This window comes from Lutra lutra, chromosome 11 (assembly GCF_902655055.1).
Source record: "Lutra lutra chromosome 11, mLutLut1.2, whole genome shotgun sequence".
Lineage (NCBI taxonomy): Eukaryota > Metazoa > Chordata > Mammalia > Carnivora > Mustelidae > Lutra > Lutra lutra.
In genome coordinates this window covers 70249699-70271514 of record NC_062288.1, presented here as the reverse complement: position 1 = coordinate 70271514, position 21816 = coordinate 70249699, and the positions used below count along the sequence as shown (strand labels likewise).

Below are 21816 nucleotides of genomic sequence, written 5' to 3'. Positions count from 1 at the left end.
GGATGAATGCAGTCTAAGCTCATGTCTTATAACGGCATATGATTTTCATTCAAACATTACTAGGAATAGAGCTTCCAAGGTTTGTATGTGCTTAGAATGTCTTTTTTCCCCCCACATACAGTGGTAGCATTGTTCTCTTTCCATCCTATTGCTCTTTCTCTTAAATGATGCAGCATGGTAACCTGGACTCATCCCCATTTTGCCTACTTTATTGTTTTGTTCTTAGTCCTTAGGCAGAGGCAGTGGAAGGCCACTAACCCCTCAGCCTTTGTAGAAATCAAAATATGATCTATCTAGATGTATTTTCAAATTACCCCTCGCAACTCTTGAAATTCCAATAAAGGCCATTGTGGTTCCATATACTCTTTGTGGAATAGATTAAGTAATTGGTGATTCTGAGTGACCAAATTTTGATGAAAATAAAATTCAATGTGGAGCCCAGAGACACTGTTAGCAAACAATGATAAGACCACTATGTCTTGGGCATATGAATATAGCAGCGAGAAAAATACCCTAAGGAGCTATAAAGGCCAATATGAATTGTCTCTCTAAAAATACATGTCTGTTTTAAAATGTTTTTGAGTTTTTTATTTTTTTCTTAATAAATGTAAAGTGTAAATTAGCTGACAATGTAATTTAAGTGCCTCGACCTTTCAGTATTATGAGACTGTAAGATATTATGGGTAAATTTTACTCCTGTGGAATGAATCTACCAAAATATTTGCCTTTGTTTCTTTGCAGTCATTATATTAATGCAGTTTTGTAATTTTAGAGAAAAACTTGTAATAAGCACAAGTCAACCTTCTCTACCACAATGAAAATGAGGCATCTTTAAATATTTTCAGTAGTCAAAATACATAGCAATATGTAAGTCATTGTAAGCACTGTGAGTCCTGAGCCTTCCTGAGGGCCATTGCTTAGTCCGTGGCACGTTTGCAGGCTTGGTCCCAGGGGAATGAATGCATTTCAACGAACAAGTCAGGAAACTCTGCCTCCTCTCTTACTCTTCAGGGAAGTAAATCCCAGGGGTTTCAGGCCTCTGGAAACAGAAAGCGTTTCCTGTCGATGCTAGGCCCTTAATTGATTCAGCGGGTCTTTGGGGAGTCCGTGAGCCTTTTCAATCCAGACATGGAAAAAAATGGTAGGAAAAAATGTTTACACTTCTTCCTACCTAGGAAGGATTATTATGTGTGGAATACTGCCCTTTCTGGAAATAAAACTTTGTATGACAACCTTTCGTAAATGTGTTTTAGGCGTTTTCACCTATTCCAAGGACAGTATTACTTTTGGAAGACACAGTTTCCCCTAGAGGGCTCTCAGAATAATGTGAATACACCTACTGGCATATTGAGGTCTTTGTATGTCATTATCTCCCGAAGACAGACTAACCAGGAAGGAGATGCCAAAGTTGCTTTTATGTTGACACTTTACCCATTGGTGATAGATACATCAGGTGATTTTTGAGGACTTTGTTCATAATTTTCCAGCAACGTGGAACTTGCCTAAGTAATTTATTCATTCCATTTTATCCAGTTTTTGAGGCCTTTGCCAACTGTTTATCAAAGTGTTAATGCTGTCAGACAAATATATAGATGAGTCGATAGAACAACATGCAATATTTTTCTCCAAGAATAGACATTGGTTGTGTTTTTCATGTTTAATTCAGTCATATCATTAGCTCTGAATTAAATTAAGAGGTACAGATTTTTATTTGTAAAAATCTGCCCGCCTAGAGTGATATGGTGCAAAGGACATAGAACTTGGAAGGTTAAGTCTAGAGTGGGAGTACAGGAAAATGGGAGGGTACAGACTCTCAGCCAGGTACTATGATCAGTGCTGTACCCATCTTTGTAGTCAGAAGACCCTGACTTCACCACATGTTAGCTTTCTGCCTGTGGCAAATCTCTAACCTCATGGAACCTCATTCTCTAATCTTAAAAGGAAGAGGATAGCATTATACCTGCCTTACCAAATTGTTGTGGGTAGAAAATATCATTGTGGAGAAAGTGCTCTGTAAACCAATATTGCTCTAAACAAATATTCACAAGTATTATGTTTCTTTTTTAATATCCTTTTTTACTTTCCCGAAGTTTTTGAGCCAGTTCATTACTATTATCCTAAGGAAAATTTGGAGAACACATTTAGAAACCAAGAAAAATTCTCCAGAAAGAAAAAAAAAATAGGGCTGTGAAATTAAGGGGGAGATGTCATTGCCTAGAGAGTCTCACTCAAACTTTGGAAAAGGTAAGGCCAGATGAGGAGATGGAGAGCGGGAAGTAGGGATTGGTATCCTGAGAAATGTCCTCATTGCTTTTCAGTAAGATGTGGAAGCTGAGCACAGACCATGAGAATAGACACTGTATTTAATGGGAGCACATGTAAGTGCCTTAAAATGTTACAGTGAAACTCACTAAAAAAGGAGGTTGAGATTCTCTGCAAAATTCCTGGAAAAATGTCTAATGGATGACCAGTAGTTGAATCTCTATAGCTGAAGAGTAGCAATAATGCTATTAAGATGTTTTAAAAATAGAGCAAAGCTCTTATTTTTATGACTCTTTACAAAACATAGTGGACTATATCTAAAAGATGATCGGTTTGAAATATTTGGGTGTATATACTTAAGAAATTGTTATTGCTTCTAGGGTTGAATGCCTGCTTTTGCTTTTCAAGTATCTGACTATCTGATAAACATTTCCTTAAGTTTTATGATTTTTTTTTTTTTTGCATAGATCTATATGCTTCTTTCTTTTAAAAAAAAATATGTGAGAGACTGAGTAGTGGAGTTTTAATGGAGTGCTGGAGGGAGCGCTCTAAAGGGACCTACTCTAGGCCTTCATAAAGAGCTATATGATTTAGACTAAAGATGTTAAACCCTTTGTGCCTCAGTTTCCTCACCTGTGAAATGAGCATATTAGACCATCTTCTAAAGGTCCTTTCCATCCTTAAGTTCTATTATTATATGAAAATATGTTTTCCTTCTTCATTCTCTTATGCCAAAACCGTGTATGTGATCTTATTAGTGGCACCTTAAAAAAAGGAAAAGCCCTCCCTTATCGTGGCCTATGATAAATTAACATACTAGCAAGCAGTTATGTACAAGCATAATGGTTATGGAAATATAGTAGATGACTGACCGGGTACCGTATTTCTTCATAAAGATTTGAGATGAGCATTTTTTTCTCACCCTGTATTTAATGACCTCTAAATAGCATCTCCCAAATCTTCTTCCACCCCTCCCATCATACGAAAGAAAACATTTTTATTTCTCCATTACTTTTGCTATCCTCTGGCACCACCTACTTTCTTTATATTAGAATTTGATTTGCTTTTACATTGTGGTCAGAGGAAGGACTATTACCATGTTCTACTTCCCGGATGTCAAGGCAGACACTTTATCAGAAGAGAGGCAGGGAGGAATCCACGGAGCTCTGTGCGGGACCTGTGTTCAGCTGCAACACAGTGAAGCTTTCTGAAGTACTCACTGCCTAGCCAGGATCAGAGAGCTCTCTCTCTGACAGCACACACAAGACGTGCTGATGTCTTGCCCAGTGTTTACCTGCTTTATTTAGTTTCATGGGACTAGAGAGTGATACCTAAGTGATGAAATCCTTAGAACCAGGTGGATATGGAACACTTGTGGTGGACTGCAGATGTGTCCCTTGTTTCTTCAGATTGGCTAAGCTACGTCATTTTAAATTATTCTTTGAAGGCATCCTTACTGAGGCTAGACTCATTTTTTTAGTATGCTAGCTTCTTTTTAATAATCTCCTTCAAATTCCCCAACAGATACCTTATCTGTGACCATCTTCAGGCGCTGCTAAGTAATAACATTTAACTTACATAATTGTTATTTTTTAATCTCAGGTTACAAACATTTCTGATCAACTGAATTCGTTTGCAATAAAGATCACCATGCCACATCACACAGGAATCTTGCACTAGAAAAAATTCAGAGTTGGGGGGGGCAGTAAAATACCATGCCCATTTTGTGGCAAAAGAGAAAAAAGGAGAAAAAAAAAAGCAATAGGTGTAAAAAAGAACAAAGAAATAATAAAATGCAGTTAACAAATTCTAAGTTGATTACCTTTTTCCTAGATCCCTAAATTTCTGGTCTAGAAGGCAGATAACACTGTTTATGAAGCCATTAACAGCAACAATAACAACCAAAGGAAAAAAAATTCCACCTACTCATCAGCATTCTAACTCAGTGTGTGTCGCCTGTGACAAGCGACACTCTTGAAAAGATGGTCCTTTGACGCTTGTCTTGCCAGAAAGCTATTTCTGGTATAGCTGCATGACTGGGAAGACTACGGCTCAGTCTTCCAGGCATGTTCCTGTGTCCATCATCTGGCATTGGTAGATGCTGATCAGACCACCAAACTCACCGGCGCACACAGGGTGACAACACTGGGGGACGGGAATGATTGTATTTCTAGACTCAAGTGGGCACGGTGTTGATCTGTGTAATCCACAGAATATGTATGTGAGCTTTACCAAGGTTAAAGAGTGAATCCACTGTTCTTAGGTATCATTGATTGCAATTTAAAAATAGGCTCTGTCGGATTTGAGTATATGTATGTTTGGTGTGGAAAGTTTCCTGGAAAAGGTCTAAGAAAAACTGAAATCAATACTGCAATGCTACATTATCCAGGAGTTTGAAACCGGGAGGCTGAATGTCTACTTCCAGCTTTTCCTCTTGGCTAGGAACTTAGCAGCTACCTCAAAATTCTCCGATCTGTTCTGTGGCAAAAGCAGCACTTCTCATGAATAGCAGAAAAGCAAAGAAAACCCCTTTTCCTCTTTGCAATAAATCATTTTGTTTTTTCTATAGATCGCATGTGGCGTTTGAGGCAGGGTGAGCAAGGCTGCCAATACTGCGAGCTAATGCTTCAGCACCTTTCATTTTTCACTCCGAGCAGGAAACCTCTTCTTAAACTTGTTCATTTTACAGAGAGAAAATCGAAGCCAGTGGCACATTGTCAGAGCTGCTTTATTGTCATCATTTACAAAGGTCACTGGAATTAATTGACTTCTTACATATTGTAAAGTGACTCATATTTTGACACATTTATGGGAAAGTGGCAGGATCTAAGGGACTGGTTAGTGTCTTTAGGTTTTGGCTCATGTTATAAACTAGGAAACCAATCATAACTCTGAAATCACAGTTGTAGGGGGAAAAAATACCATGCAGTAGGAAAGAAGCTGACTCCATTAACTATTTGGTCAGTTGAACTAAAAGAAGGGAAGAGAGAGCTCCAGAAGGCGAAATGCAAATACTAGGTTTAATGTCTCTACAGGACCCATTAAAGGGGGGAGTCAATGTTTCCGTGGACATCCTCAATTGATGTTGTCTGTTTGAAAGCATATTCTAAGTAGCTGGCTTCCTTTTAGAAGACTGGAAGTAGAAATTAACCCACACAGTATTCCACGAATCATCAGTACATGGACGCTCATATAGTTTACTGAGAGTAATTCTGTCTCAAAGGCATGGCCTCTGAAACTAAAGAGAAATGTATGAAATGAGTAATATTTATAGTACCAGGACAGGCACACTCTTTCCTAGGTAGATATTTTGGAATCCTTACTTCTTGCCTTTTTATTCTTCACATTATCCCCTTTTCTCTAAATTAGGAAGGTTCTACTCACATTCATAGCGTGCTCTCACTAAAATTTGAGGCATGGAAACAAGGGCATATTGTTAAAAATAAATAAATTAGAGGCAAATTAAGCCACAAAGCTCAATAAAAGCAAAGGGAATATAGTAGTCCGTCTGAACAAAAATCTTCTGAAATAGCAAATGCACTTTAAAGCCGCCCTGCTGTGATTCTGTTAATTACCAAAGAAGATGAGAACTCTTCTGGTTCGTGGGCTCCTTTTACCTCGCGCCTGTCGGTTGCAGCTGCATTAGCAATCAGACATTTGCACTGTCCCTTCAGACCAGCGGGAGGATGTTATTAAAGGGAAGTCATTTACCCCAATCCGTAAGATGTAGCCTGGCAGAAATTCAATAACTGTTTGTGATATGCTCATTCCGCCACTCTGCTTAATGGTTTTAGCTCTTGACACACAGCAGCATTTGCCTTAATCTCCATCCGCTGGGTGAAAGGGAGAAAAATGCCCCACTTGGGGGGTTGGTTTCAAAATACAGACTGATGTGTGAACTGCTTTTCATTACAAATAATGTGAAGGAAAAAAAAAAAAAGAAAGAAAGAAAATTCCCCCCTTCTCCTTCCTCTCCTCTCCACTCCCACTGTCCCCTTCTCCCCTCTCTCCCTCCTCTCCCTCCTCTCCCCAGCACTGCTTTTGCTCTCCCACTCACATCCTCTGATGGGCGTTCAAGCTAGTAAAATGCATGTTGGAGAATCCCACAAACGCAGCTAAGCATACCCAAAGCCAGAGGGCTTTTGCGTTTGAATTTCTCCTCCAAAGTAAAATGGAAAGAAGAATGCTTTAGAATTCAGACGTGAAGAAAACATCAAAGGAGAATTTAGGTTTGGGGGTGGGGGGGCTAGCATCAACCAAAGAAGAAATAGAGCATATTTAAATCGAAATGTATATTTTAAACTTACCTTGCAAAAGCAGTTCCTGTGATGCACCACCTTCCGTGTCCCTCTGTGCGGGCTCCCTCAGTTCTTCAGTTGCTATAATCACATGGTTGTGTTCTTGCCCGGGTGTAAATAGGTGCGTGTGTGTGTGTGTGTGTGTGTGTGTGTAATAAAGTACACACAAACATGTACTAGAGGTGGGCGCACATGCAAGCCAGCTTATCTCTGTATTCTAAGATAAAAAGGAAGGCAGGAGGCTGCAGCTGGGGTTCCTTCTTTTCTCCCGAACTCTTGCTCTCAGTCGGCAGGCTGAGGCTCTCAATCCCGTGAAGAGAGATCCTGGGAGCTGGCTTTCTTTCTTCTTGTTTCCATGGTGGTTAGTGGTGCATCGTTCACCCGATCAGTTGTCACACTGACATGGTGCTGCCTGCTCAGCGGTCATTAATAACTGAACACCCTCCGCTCCCCAGAGAGGAGCCAATCGCTTCGGACTGCCAAGATGTAGCACTCGCAGCTGCTCCCGTCTGGTTGGCTGAAGCAACCTGTCTGTTCTATGACACTGCTGCTTAGGATACAAATAAATGAAACCGGCTTGCATATTTTCCTAGGTACCATTCCCTTCCTTCCTGCCTGCCTTTCATCCTTCCTTCCTCCCTCCCTCCTTCCTTTTCTCCTCTCCTCCCTTTCCTTCCTTCCTTGCTTCCTTCCCTCCTTCCTCTTTTCCTTCTCGCTCCTTCCTTCATCCTTCCTCCATCCTTTCTTTCTTTCTTCCTTTTTTTTTTTTTTTGAGAGAGGAAGAAATGTTGGACAAGTTTTCCCATTTTTAGGTTATCATTCACCCAGAGGAACTGTGTTTTCTCTCTGAAAATAACAGGATGTGCTACAAATAAGGATTTTTCCAAATACTAAAAACACCTGGGGGAGATGCAGCACCTCTGACTCCCTCTTTGTAAAGTTCGCCAGTGGCTATATTATTTAAGAAGAGTAACTTGAAACTGTTTTGAGAGGCATTTGGTTTTCTGTAGATTCTACTCAATTTGGTGTTTATGTGATTATTGTTCAATAGCATTTTTTTAAGTATGACATTTCTTATCTGAATTGACCACATTTTTAAAATAGAGCATTTTTTTCCTCTATAATTCACAACATGAGCATATGAGGGGGTATTTCAAAAAATAAGTATTTCCAATTATAGTAATTTCTTTATATCTGATGCAGTTGATCTGACAGCCACAGATAAATGGATACATGTATCAAGGTGTTTGTGTGGGTATTTCTGTGTGTGTGTATTTAGGAGTGTGTTAGGAAATACTTCTTGGGGAAGTATTTCAACTCTGATGAATTAAACCCTCAGGAAAATTGTTTCCCTTTATTCTTAGACTTACTAATTCTGAATTTATATTTACGAGGAAAATATGGAATACACGCCACGTATGTAAAATGTATCCAGTTATCAGAAATTTAGAAAAGAAACACAGAAAGTATAGCAGTGTATATTTCTGAAAGAACCCCTGTGAGTACATAGACAGAAATTTTAAAAATGCTTGTTTTACCACCTTAATTAGTATGCTAGAGGAACATCTTGTTGAGAAGACTGGAACATGAGAATTAATTTATCAATAGGTCAAAAACAGGCTAGATTCATGTCTCCAAGCCCTAGTTTTGAGAGACTACCCTCTAGTGGAGTAAAAAAAAAATGACATTTTCATGTTAATAGATTTAGTTGAGGGGGGGGGTGGAAAAGCTTCACATCTGATTGTTCCTCAAGAGTTTATTGAAATGACATAGACCAATAGTTTTAAGTTACTATCATCATAATACCAGGAAATTTATAAAGACGTTAGCTTTGTCTGTAGGATTTTTTTTTAAGTTCTCAAGTGCTTTATTTTTTCCTTCTCTAAAAATTTATTCAAATGGTTGCTAATCTTTTGAATAAAAATGAGTTTGAGACAAAGGTAGTTTCTTGCTTAACCTACTAACACTCATTTCAGAAAGTGTATTGTAAGGCTTTATTCTTTACTAACAACATTTAAATATTGCTCTGTGAATGGTAGGGATTATGGCTAAGTGTTGGGGATGTTGAGATGGAGTGTGTCTACATATGGTTTAATGTACTTATAATAATAGTGATAATCATCCTCATTACACCTCCCTTGATTTTACTTTCCTCAACTTTAATTCCTTACATATTCCATATCATTTCAACATCTGCAGGATTACGTTTCCACATATTGGAAGAATTAAGATAAAATTGTGATAATTATTTGAGAAAGGAATTTTAGTTTTATACTCTTGGTTCCTTAAGAATTTCATTTGGGTTGATTGGTATTGACTGTATAATTGACAAATTCAGTGATCAAACCAATTATAATGCACTTCCATAATGAATGTAAGTGGCGATAATCAGATGCATGATTAAAACACTTTCTTGGTTTATAAATGAAACCTGCAATCATACCTAATATTTTAAATTTCAGTCTCTTTAAGAAATCAAAGAAAAATCTAAGTTTTAATTTAGTGAAAGTTGAATATTTTTAAATGCTACCTTATGCTATCTCATAGAAAATTGTTTTCACTCATTGTTTAGCTTTTCTTCAGCATATGGATGAGGTTGCTTTTTTTGCAATTGTCCTTTTGCTGTAGGCACATGACAAATTCAAAAGATTTCATTGTTACTGGTTTCATACCATGGAACATTAGAAGTGAGATTGTAATGTGAGAGAGAAAAATAACTCTGGCTTTGTATGAAAAGGGTGACGAGTTTGTTCTTTGGCTGTGGTTTTCCTTCTTGCTGCAAGAGCATCAGGAGCTTCCTAGAATCAGTATATGTTCAGGTGATTGTCAGTTATCAACCATTTACTGGAGATACGAAAGGTAGCTCTCCAAAAAAAACACGCTAAAAACTTAATTTCGTTACCACCTCTGTATAATGAAGTGCCATATAAAAACATTAAACTGTGACTGAGGAAGGATTTCAACAATTTCGAATCAGTACAATTGCGAATAGTTTCAAATGAGAACCACAGACTCTTTAGACTCGAATACCCTGAGTCCTAAGAGGTCAAGCAACTTGTCTAAGTGCACACAGCTGGTCGGAGACGGCAAGGGTAGACCCCGCCGTCTTCCAAGGTTTTCCTACCATGTCACCCTCTCATCTACTGAATAATTGATAAGTCTCCACTTTTTCTTCTTTCCCATCTCCATTTTTTTCCCTTCTTTTTCTTTTCTTTCTCAAGTTTTTACCTTTACAAGCCACTAAAATTTCAGAGCAGTTTCACATTCCAAATATACTGTGTTATGGGGTTGTGTAGGTCAGCTCCCTTGTAGTAAATATCTGCAGAGCTTCCTGAACTCGTATTCAGCTCCAATAACAACGTATTTTAATGATTTTAAAACATAAATGAATAATTACAACCCTTAAAGTATGTTGAAAAAGTTCTGCCTTCATCATCAAATAAACAATAGGGGTGTAATAAATATTTATGCGTTGATTTAAAGTTGAAGTTCCTATTAATATGGGAAGGTTTCTTGTTTCCTGGAATCCTGGGCACTGCTCTTCTGTTCACTTTCATTAGAGGGGTGGTCTGGGTAGTGGGTCAGAGTGCGCTTTCTGGGAACAGGCTCCCTGGGTTTGGGTTCTTACCTTGCCCCTTCCCAGCTTTGTCACCCTGAACAAGAACTTAACATCTCTGCATCTCAGTTTCCTCCTGGGAATGTTATGAAGATTAATGTAGTTAATATGTGCAAAAGCTTAGGAAAGAACTTAGGATATAGTAAGCTTGAATGGATGTTTGCATTGCCATTATTGCCATTCTTGTCATTGTCATTGTTGTCGGTCAGTGTTATTACCATTATCGTCATCTGTTCCAGTTCTCTGCTTTGTTTGGAATGTTCTTTCTACCTTCCCTCTGGGTCCTGGCTTCTATCTGGTCCTAAATAAGTGAGCTCAGGGCAAATGCTATTTCCCATGTGAGGTCTTTTCTGACCCTCTAACAAGACATGATCTCTCACAATCACAATCTTTATTCCCCCCTACCATTTATGTTTTTAAAATGTATTACAGTTGTTTCTATAATTTGGCCCATTTCCGTTTTTAGTTTATAGAGTCTCCTGGAAGAGGTCTATATTTTATTCATCTTTAAGCTCTGTAGCTTGCATAAACATGGAGAAAACAATATTTGTTGAATACTAACTGTGTATATTTTAAAAGTTATTGAATCCCTACAACATAAAATAGATGTTTTATCCCCATTTAACAGTGTAAAAACATTGGCTCAGAGAAGTTAGGTTTCTTGCCCAATGTATGAAAACTATGAAATAATGGGGCAAAAATTTGAACTCAGTTCTGTCTGCCCACTGAGCCAAGGCTCTTTTACACTACAACCCACTCAATATTCATTTGTAAAATAAATGAATGCTTGATTGATGACTGAGCCAAACAATTCAATATAGTCAGCAACAAGGGATGCTAAAAATAAAATACTATTTTAAAAAGGAATGAATTTTTACACTAGGCAGTGGATGCTTTTATATAGTTATGGTTGTTCAGTATTAATGAAAGAATTTGCTGGCTCTGTTTGAGAAATAGAGCTCTGAAGAAAGGCAGTGTCTTGTTGGAAAGTTAGTTGATATGCTCAGAAAGCTAAATAACTATGCATGGGTCACTGATGAGGAGGGACTGACATTGTACTGAGAAGATCTTCAGTGACATGGTCCTTTGTAGTCTAATTCTGATAGCAGATTAGCTCTTAATTAAGTTAGAAGCATGATGTAAGGGGAGTGGCATTGGCTGTTTGTTAGAATGTTGAACAAAAGCATGTTGGATCAGAGAGTTCTCATTTTCTTTTTTCAAAAGGGTTTTAGAAAGTAGAATTGGAAACAAAAATGATTCCCATTCAACTATGGGTCTTATTTTTTATTATGACTTTCTTCTTATGGTAAAATATATAGTGTAAATTTAACCATTTTAACGGTTTTTAAGCTCGTAGTTCAGTGTCACAAGTGTATTCACATGGTTGTACGACTTCATTAAGGCTTTTTGTAAACATTTAGAATCAGAGATCCACAGAGTATCTGAACTGGAGAAGAAAGAGATCTTTACATGCTAAAATATGCAAATTTGACTATCAGAATTTAGCAGACACAAGAAGAAACAAAGATTGTTGGAGGAGAGGTAAGAGAGAAAAATAAACGAAGCTAGCATGTCCTCCCTCTATGACAAGTGAGCAAGACGTAGAAATGTGCTGCTCCCTCAGGGACCCCCCACCCCGTCCTTCTGCCTCTCCCAAGATGACATCTCTCCATGCTGAGGGTGATTAGGGACATAAGATTTGTATAGGTCTTATTTTTTTTAATGAGGGAGAGAACTCCACTTCAAGAACAAAAGTAATTTTATCACTGAAGGAAATTCACCACCAGGAATGAGAAAGATGTCAGAAATCAAGGAGATAAATCTCTGTCTCTGTCTCTTCCTCAGACTTCTTTCTCCCTCTCTTTCCTTCTTGTCTTTCTCTGTAGCTCCAACTATCTCTTATCTTGGCCTCTCTCTGTGCATCCCTAATTTTTTCATTTGGAGGATTGAATATTACTTCTCCTCTAGCCAGGTAAACAATTAGTGAAATAAAAGAGTGAAAATCACTATAGAAAATATAGCAGGTAGACAGGTAGATAGATAGGTAGACAGTTTGTAAGTTACACAAAAATAACTGAAAAGAAATACATCAAAAAAGGAAATACACCAAACCCCTAGCAGTAGGTGGCTTTTATTTTTTTATACTTCTCAAATGTTCCACCGTAAGCACATAGTATTTTTATAATCAGAAATATAGCGGTTACTTAAAAAAATAAAATGTGAAGTTCTTCTGAGGTGGAACTTTACTTCTACAGCTGAAGCTGTCTTGTTTGGTCAAATCTCGGACATCCTTAACTTAGCCCCCCAGCTCTTCCACGACATGATAATGAGGGCAGCAGCAGTAACAGTAGACCACACTTACTGAGCACTCCTTCTGTGCCTGGTGGTTTGTTAGGAGTTTTTCATGAATTGTCTCATTCAGTCCTCCCTATCAAAGTACTAGCTGTTAGTTTCGTTTTGCAAATCAGAAAACTGAGGGCTGAGTGTGCAAAAACTCATGGAGTTGCCCATTGGTAGAATCCACAACCAAACCAAAGCGTTTCTGACTCCGAGGCTGACACTTGCAGCAGCTCTGCTCCATTAGCCGATATGTGTTTCCCATGTCCCCGGCCATTCTTTCTGTCCCTGACGCCAGCACATCCCCTTCCTCAGCACAGCACAGCACAGCAAAGCACAGGGCTGGTCATTTCCAGAATGTATCTTTTACGTTGCCTTCTTAGTTCTCTATTTTTTTCTGTGAACGGGCCAGTTCTGTAAGGTTTCCGCTACAAGCTCTCATCCTTTAAGAAGCTCCCTCCATCTCAGTGCAAGGGAGCATTTTCCTTGTTTTATCACATTTTAAATTTTCTTTTTATTTTGTTTCTCTTATTCTAACATACGTTATCGTGTATGGTTTATTTATGCCTAGACAGTAAGCAACTCAAAGGCAGGAGTTATGTCCTATTTGCCTTGTATATTCAGGAGTACATTTTACATATTAAAAGGTCAGTATTTGACTAATTAAACCCCACTGAGTCACTGAAAGAGTAAGTTACTACTCTCTTCTGTGTGCTGGTTTTGTTCCAGACATTTGAGTAAAATCAGAGAATTGTTTAATGAAAATCCTCCCGCCCAGGGGAATAGATTTTGTCAGCCCAGTGACTTCAGTTACACATGAGGTTATTTATAAGAGAGCTGTTATTTATGGGAGAATAGGGTGTGTCTTTTTTTTTTTTAAATTTTTTATTAATGTATAATGTATTATTAGCCCCAGGGGTAGAGTGTATCTCTTCACTTAGACTTTTTCTTTGCTGGCCACTTTCTCTTTTCATCTTCTTTGATTAGGACACATTAAATGCATCTGGTTTCATAAAACTACTAAGATACATGTAAGTTCTAGGCAAAAATAAAACTCCAAGAACCAAGAAGTCACATACATTCATGTCAATTCTAGGCAAAAATTAAGAACGAAAAATGGCACGAGATAACAGTTTGCCCCTGGTGCGATATTTGTTCTGAATTTTCCTGCTTTCACATGGGGCCCTTTTGTAAAGGTGAGCTAATGAAAATGATCCACTTATATCTAAACAAGAGACCAAAGCAGTGATTTCTTTGCAAGAGAAAGCAAACACTTTTTGTCACTAAAATATTTAGGCATCCAGTTATAGTGCACCATCTAGATGTGAAAGGGTCATTCGAATTTTCATGAATATTTTATGTCACTTTTGCTTTTCAACTTCTGCTAGGCGGGAGAACAAAGGTGACTGTCAGCATTCGCATTTGATTCTCTTCCTTCATTGATGGAGAATGCAGGAGGCCCAGAGCTAAAGTTCTCTGTCTAATCTTTTAGTGATTGTTCATAGAGTTATTCCTTTTAGTGCAGGGAAAGTACTCTCACGAATGAAAGGCACTTACTACAACTCTCAAGGATGGCAGAATAGATGGGAGATTCTTGTAGTTATTGCCTACGCCGGGGCCAGTGCTGCACTTTCAGCTTCAAGTTCTAGCTCATAACCCTACTGTATTCTACTATTTGGGAATGGGGGTAGGGTCGCTACAATCTTTGGTCTTTAAACTCTCTTTAAAAATGTGTTGATTGGGGTGCCTGGGTGGTTCAGTTGGTCTTAAGTGTCTGACTCTGGATTTTGGCTCAGGTCATGATCTCAAAGTCCTGGGATGGAGCCCCAAGTCGAACTCCCCAGTCAGCAGAGAGTCTCCCTTTGCCCCTCCTGCCCAGTGCTCTCTCTCTCTCTTTCTCTCTCTGAAATAAGTAAATCTTAAAAAAAATTTTTTTTAAATCTTTAAAAAAAAATCTTAAATCTTAAAAAAAAAAAAAAACACCAAAAACCCAAGTTGTTTAGATGAGCAAGTAGAGGCAGTTATGGGCATATACTTGACACTCAATGTACATTTATTTTTGAGAGCTCCTGCTTCATTTATTACCCTCTGTCTATGTTATTCAGGGCTGAACTCTCTTTGGATTCAGCCTGTTCATCAGCTGGTTTCTGATTCAGGGAGCTGGAAGAATTCTGGGTAGTACAAGGAATGCTCAAATCAGGTCAAATACATATGGGTCAATGTGCAGACTGTGCTGACAGAATTCAAGTATTGTCTATCGATGGCATTTATTGACTTCTGGGTGTTTGTAGGGTAATCTCCAATGCATCATGGGAAGGGGATAACAGCTGTGGTCTTTGCCAGTCTCCACTATTTTAAATTCATTAGTAGCTGTCCACACTATGGATACTTTTGGCTGCCAGTGAGACAAACCCTATTTAAACTAGCTTAGATTTAAACTAGCCCAAGTTAAAAGGTGAGGTTGTAGCGAGGGTACATGCTATCGTGAGCAGAGGGGAAACTGGGCCTCCGAGACAGGCCACAGACTCAGATGCTCCTGGGCCTGCGTCTATCCTCCCCCATCTGCTCTTCTCAGAGTGCGGGCTTTATTCCCTGTTACTGCAGACCAGCTTTCTTCCAATGTACAGCAGCCTGGCCTCCACCCGCTCTCAAGTCCTTCATCTCCCAATTTTGCCACCAGGGAGACACTGTCCTTTCTCCTTGGTTTGAATTTGAAACTTTTGCGGGGAAGATCTGCTAGCCTACTTGGGTGCTATGCTTATCCCTGGATAAAGTACTCTTCTGTCATTTCTACTCCTCTTCCCCAAATTAGAGGGTAGGAGATAAGGAATAATTCCCTGGGAAAAGGAAGACATCCAGTATAGTGAGCAATAAGGACCTGGTAACACTAGGTACCATTTTTTTCCTTTTTTTTTTTTTTTAAAGATTTTATTTATTTATTTGACAGAGAGAGAGAGAGAGAGAGAGATCACAAGTAGGCAGAGAGGCAGGCAGAGAGGGGGAAGCAGGCTCACCGCTGAGCAGAGAGCCCGATGCGGGGCTCGATCCCAGGACCTTGAGATCATGACCTGAGCAGAAGGCAGAGGCTTAACCCACTGAGCCATGCAGGCACCCCCACTAGGTACCATTTTTTTGAGAGCTGTATGCCAAGCACTGAGCTAAATAAACACCTTCCTGGCAGCATCTCTGTTTCTTATAGTTAGCGTGTAAGCAGATGCTGTTTTCTCATTTTGCAGGTAGAGGAAGCAGGTTACTTTACCTCCTGTGGTAACATGGCTTGTGAGTGGCTTAGCCAGGCTCTGGAGACACATCTGTCTGGCTCCCGAGCTTGAGCTCTGAACCACTTGCTGTGCTAAGTGTAATGTTGTCATCAAAGGAGACTTGGAGCTGTGTTCACTGAGCACATGGCCCGGCAGGGTTGTGCAGCCCATCGGGCCTGTGCTTCTTGGCATCGGAGCCTCAGTGCCGGGGATCCAGGGCTGCTGGCCACCTCTTGCCCTGCCTCAAAGGACTGTAGGTCAGGCAGGGTGGGCACTGAACCATGTCCTCTCTGCTGTCCTCAGAACTGTGAATAACCTTTAGCTGAGATCAAAGCCCTGTAAACCTCACCATCTGTCTGACTCTCTGTCAAGTCACTCTCCGAGACTTGGCCTTTTGTGGTCCTTGTGGATACTGGGGGACTTTGAGGCAGGCCTCTTCACCGTGCTGCTCCTGTTGCATGGCCTTCTCTGTCTAGGGTAACAAGGCCTCTAGCATCCTCTCACATACAGACCGTCACGTAGCTGCTGCCCTCACCTTCATCTACATGAATCCTTGAATCTTCCCTATTCTTTTCACTTTTCCTATCATTCCCTCATCAGCAAATTTGCCATCCTTTCAACTATTTCCCAAACCACCCTTTCCGTTTCCTCCGTTAACTGAAATCCAGTCTCTTTTCGGGACCTGGTTATTTTTGTGACCTCTCTGCTTGGAGACCACTCTCTGTCCCACCTCTCAAGGCTGGGTGTGCGGGTGTCTGCACCCGCGTCTGTATGCACGCATCCTCTGGCTTCCCAATACCAACTTCAAGCCACAAATTATTATACTTTTCTTTACGGCACATACCACTCCTTAACTTCCCACTTTGTTCTCATCTACTTGTCAGCAGGTTCCCAACATGATACCTGGTGAAAAATATTCTGTTCTGCTCTAATACTGCTAACAGCTCAGGAGATTTCAACTTTCAAGTATAGAACCAACCCCAGATTACGAAGTTCCTAAAATGGAAATAAGTGTCACTTTTACTTCATTTCAGAAACCCATTCCCAGAGATGCTCCCTTGATCTTACTGGTAATTGGAATTGTCCTACCTTGGAAATCTTGAACTGAAGTCTCCTGCTTTCTACCATAAGTCTATCTATCTGGCTGTTTTAAAACTATGCTCCTTGTAGGTCTGCTTCTTGACACCACAAAGATCTCAAATCCTTAGAGACCAGTTCTCTCCCAGTCATCTTTCTTTCTCTTTCTTTCCTACCTACCAAGGTTGGTCGTCTAAACTCATCAGGCACCCAGATTCTATTGCTCCAGTCCTCTACCATGCATAGACATGCCAAATAACACCATATTGGTTCTTCTTTGCTTCTGGCTCGAGGAAGTGAAGTGTTCCTGGAGGAAATCATGTGGTGGTGCACACACTATACCCCCAGCAGATGCAGGGCATCGTGGTTCGGCTGGCTCTTCGACAGTCCCCTTCCATTCTGGTATCTATCCTAAGACCACTCTATCCCATCATCTACGAGAATGATTCCAAACTTTAACCATCTCTGCAACATCTTTTTTCAATCTAAATATTCTTAGGAAAATGTCATTGCTTTTAATTTCATTGAACTTGCTCCTTTAGGTGTGATTTCCCTTTAGTTCACACCCTCCTAGCTTACTAATGTCTCTTTATCCACATGCATCATTATCTCTCATTTGTAGTCTTAAATGATGAGACTTTTTCTTATTACCAATCTCTATGTCCCTCCCTTTTTTTCTCCAGATTCATCCACTTCTCTGTTATTAGGAATTTGTCTCTAAAAGCCTTTTCCCCATTCCACTGTGCAATTGACTTATTTACACAAAATCCATAAGCATGCTTCTTACTCGTGCTAGAATATTAACAACAATCCTCCTTTTAACCCTTAACCCTACTCTGCCATTCCATCTCTATCTCCCTCATAAATTTCTCAAGAGAACCTGTCAGCATTTGCTACTATTGCATTTGTCACTTTCTCCTTTTCCAGCTCCTTTTTATCCAGCTTCTACTCTACGCATGCCACAGAAACTCCCCTTTAAATCTCAGTGAGCGCCCTCCCAACTTGGTTCTTGCACTTCAAAGCCTCCTGGTCCTGCTAATACTTGCTGGCATACTCTGCCTGTTGACAGATATGGGCTCATTTGTCTCTTAAATATTTACACTAGGTTTCTTCTTTTTGCTACTGCTCTTCCTATGCTCTCTTAGATAATATAATCTCTTCTTATGTAATCATTACTCTCAAATGTACATCACTGCTCCTTCAAATAACATTCTTCTTGTACGTATATATTGTAGATCGTCCTCACATTGTCTAGTAAATGTCCCTACTTTCATGAGCCCAGACTCCTCGCGCCCTCCGTGTCTAAAAGTGACCTCTTAAGCTTGCCTGACTACTGGCTTTTCTTCCTTTATTTTTTATTTATTTCAGTTAGAGGAGCACTGCCCATTTACTCAGGGAGGATCAGGGTCTTTGATCTTCCTTGGACCTTATATCCTGAGTTCAGTAGGTCTAAACCATGCTGATTTTACTCCCATATTTCCTTGAATCTTGTTCTCGATCAGCTAGACCTCCATCATCCCATGGTCTGTCTGCTGCAAAGTGCCCCTAACTTCCTGCTTCCAGAGTGGTCCTCTCCAGTCCATCTTCTGCAAACAGAACCCATTATGTGCCTCATCACAAACGGAAAAATATCCCAAGCTCTTTAGCGTTCTGTTCTTGTAACCCGGCTCTTGGATCCAGATACTCATTACATGTCGCCTTGTGCTCCCGACACATGAACTCTTATTCCTCAAGTGCCGTGCTGGTTTTTCTCTGCTTTGTGTCTTTGCTGATCCCACTCAGGGTGCATGGAGTGCTTGGCCCCCCAACACACATGAGGCACACAGCTCTCATTAGCAAGGCTGTTCACCTTTTATCCTCAGTCTAAATAGCCCCTCTTGTGGGAAATCTGTCCCTGCTCAAAGAGGCTGGGTTTAGTGCTCTGCCTTTGGGCTCGTAATGTAGAATAATTGATCAAAATGCATTATTGAATCAATGGATGAATGAATTTTGAGTAGAGGTTTAATGGGTAAGAAAGTAAAATTGCAAAGTGTTTAAGCATAGCAGCACTGAGTCTTTAAATCTGTAAGAGTGGATATGCAGACTTTAAATGAGAGCAAGGTTATGCTTTGGTTCTTGTGTAAGACAATTAGCCATAATCCATGGCCAGCTGGGTCAGAGATGTTTGTTCTTGATTTCATAGAGAGCCTTTGTGCAAATAGGAAGCACGAGAAGGAGCCCATCACAGTTCCTGGAGAAAAACAGCTCACTACTCTCAACGATGGGGATGCAATTTTCTCTCTGATGGCATGTTGTTGTTATTCTGTTGTTACATTTATTATTGCTGTTGCTCAGGGACATACAGATGATTTTCCTTGAGCTATCCACAAACCACAGCGGAATAGATCAGAATTTGAAATATATACTGCTTTGCAAATGCAGAAGTTATGTATGCTGAAATCATAAGGGCACCTAATGTAATAATAAATAGTATCTGTTGAGTATTAACCTCATGTCAGACACTGAAATGTGTACAGCACTGTGTACATACGGTTTTATTCTTATAAAACTGTGAGACTTTCAGGAACTTTCCCCTTTTCACAGAAGAGCAAACTGAACTTTAGAGATTTCAGTTAATGTTGGCAGTCATGGAGATACTCAGGGGCTAAGGCTGGAATATAGCTCGAATTCTAAAGCCAGCACTCTAAAAACCATCTTTTCTTCCCTCCAAATATCTTTTGAGGTTCATTCTCCTCTTCTTTGCAAATTTTATAGCATAACTTTTGCTTTTTGTTTATTTGTAGCCAGATGCATTGGAGAATGCTAACCGTAATTCGTCTGTATCTCACATTGCTCACCTGAAAATCTTTGACTGTATTCCTATCTTCTTAAGTGGGTGATTTCAACATAGTGTGGCGATATCTATAACCCGTTATCCTCAAAACAGGCATCATATCAACTCTGATCATTTTTTTTAATTTTCATGTTGGTTTTTATTCTAGGATAGCCTATATTTGACTTTCACATCAATATTTAAGACAAATGGTGATTGTATTACTTTGTTAAAGAAGTCAGGTTTTGTGTGTGTGTGTGTGTGTTGTGTTGTTCTGAAAATAAGTAAGTAAATGGATAAATATGTATGCATACATAAAAATTCAACAATGCTATACATAAAACTACTGTTTTATTTTTAAACTTCATTTGAGACTGCAAAAAGGCAAAATATATACCCTTTCCAAGCAACAGAATTTCGGAGCTTTACCAAAGATGATTGCTGTACAGAAAACGGGAAAATCAGAAGAAGCAGTCTTTAGGCTTTTTTAGGGAGAAAAATAATACGACAAGCTTAGGTTTTTTAAGACAAGGCAATGTTTTAAAATGTGCTCAAAGGAAAACATGTGTCTGTTTCTTTGGTGAGACCTCTTATTTTTCTTTCCATTCCATGACATGATGCAGAAAATGAGTAAACGAACCCTCACCATTAAGAGTACTTCTTGCATCCTTAACCTTTTCTAAAGGGTACGTTTTATTAGAAATGCAATGAATATTCAGTGTTTCAGCCATTTCCGACTTTGGAGGGGCTCCCCAGCTGTATAATGCTCACTGAGAGCCTATGTGAGAACTGCAAGGCGGGGAGAAGCCTGGCTGGCTGGAGGGGCTGTGCTTTCACATAGTTCCCATTACTAAGGAAACCACTCGTTTTGTCTGAACATGCTCTGAATAGATGTCTCATTTGAAGTCTAGTGCTCAAACCGTGAGGATTGCATTATGGAGCCTAGAAAGAAATGAGGGGAACAAAAAATGCTTGAAAATGCCACCAAGCATTCACAAAGCGTCTTACTGTAATAACATTCCATGAGACAGAAGGTGCATTTATTTTTGCCGCATTCCAAGTTATTTTGGTATTATAAAAGCGAATTCCTTTGCCTGCCCACGTAATCAAAAGAAGCAAAGCAGATGTTCTTCTGACCTATTCGTAATTCCTGCTCTTGTTAGGGTCTCACTCAGAAGTGTGTCATACAGCCCAGGCAGGACGAAATATGGACTCTCATATTAATCTAGATTTGCTCCGTGGTGCTTTGTAACTCAATGGTATAGTGCTATCTCTGTGCCCCTAAACAAACACATGCTTGGAGTCAGACCTTGGAACTTGCAGCCTCCAAATTGTCATTGTTAAATTCAGAATGGCTACTGCAAACTGGTGCTTGGTGTTCCTTAATGAGCATCCAATTCAGATAAGGAGTGAGAAAACACTGCTTCTAGAAGGCTCCTGCTCTATTCTCTAGCTCCTGCTAATCCACAGTGAAGAATGTAGCTCTTGCTGAAAATTCAGACGATCTTCCTTCTTCTTCATTCTGCAAAGTAGGTTTATGGGACTTTGGTTACAATGTAATCATTTTCATCCCGTCCTCACTCCACATGAGAGGCATTTCTTAATATTGACATTTTCTTAAATGTACGCAAAGTCCTGTGCAGACACCCCAATGTGAGGTTGCCACCTCTAAACCCATAACAGAAGTCAGGAAGGAGGGGAAGAAAGGCATTATTATTTCCATGTTGAGCGAATTTAATCCTTCCAGCAAATAAGAGATGTGTCAATACATCAGTTAATCCACAGATGCAGAAATTAATACATATTTATAGATTCCTTGCCATTTTGCTAGATTGCTGACGCTCATAGCCCTTAGATGACTTGTCTGCACGAGAGCCAGTGACTGAGTGAGACCTCTGGACTCATGGCCCAGCACTTGAGCTCGGCACTCTGGACAGTCCCTCTGTGAAGAGGCTGCTCAGGTGTGTCCTAGGGCACCGGTGTTACAAAGTCTACAACCTAGACGCGAACAGGGTAAGCAAGGACAAGTTTATTTCCTTCCTAAATTCTTAAAGATCAGTAGTGTAAAATTAATAAATGTACAAAGCCAGCAGCAGTGGCAGAGAGACGTGTGTGTGTGTTTTAATCTTTTTCTATTTTCTGTAGTACCCTTAC

General features: G+C 39.7%; 2 protein-coding genes across 4 annotated transcripts in view; one reads left to right on the top strand and one right to left on the bottom strand.

Moving 5' to 3' along the window:
* Positions 1 to 7074, bottom strand: part of LRRN3 (leucine rich repeat neuronal 3) — a 37075-nt gene extending 30001 nt beyond the window's left edge. The window contains exon 1 of the mRNA XM_047694952.1: positions 6570 to 7074. The gene's annotated coding sequence lies outside the window, so the exon portion shown is untranslated. The remainder of the gene's footprint in view (positions 1 to 6569) is intronic.
* Positions 1 to 21816, top strand: part of IMMP2L (inner mitochondrial membrane peptidase subunit 2) — an 876168-nt gene that overhangs the window by 441669 nt on the left and 412683 nt on the right. The gene's annotated exons all lie outside the window — the stretch shown is intronic.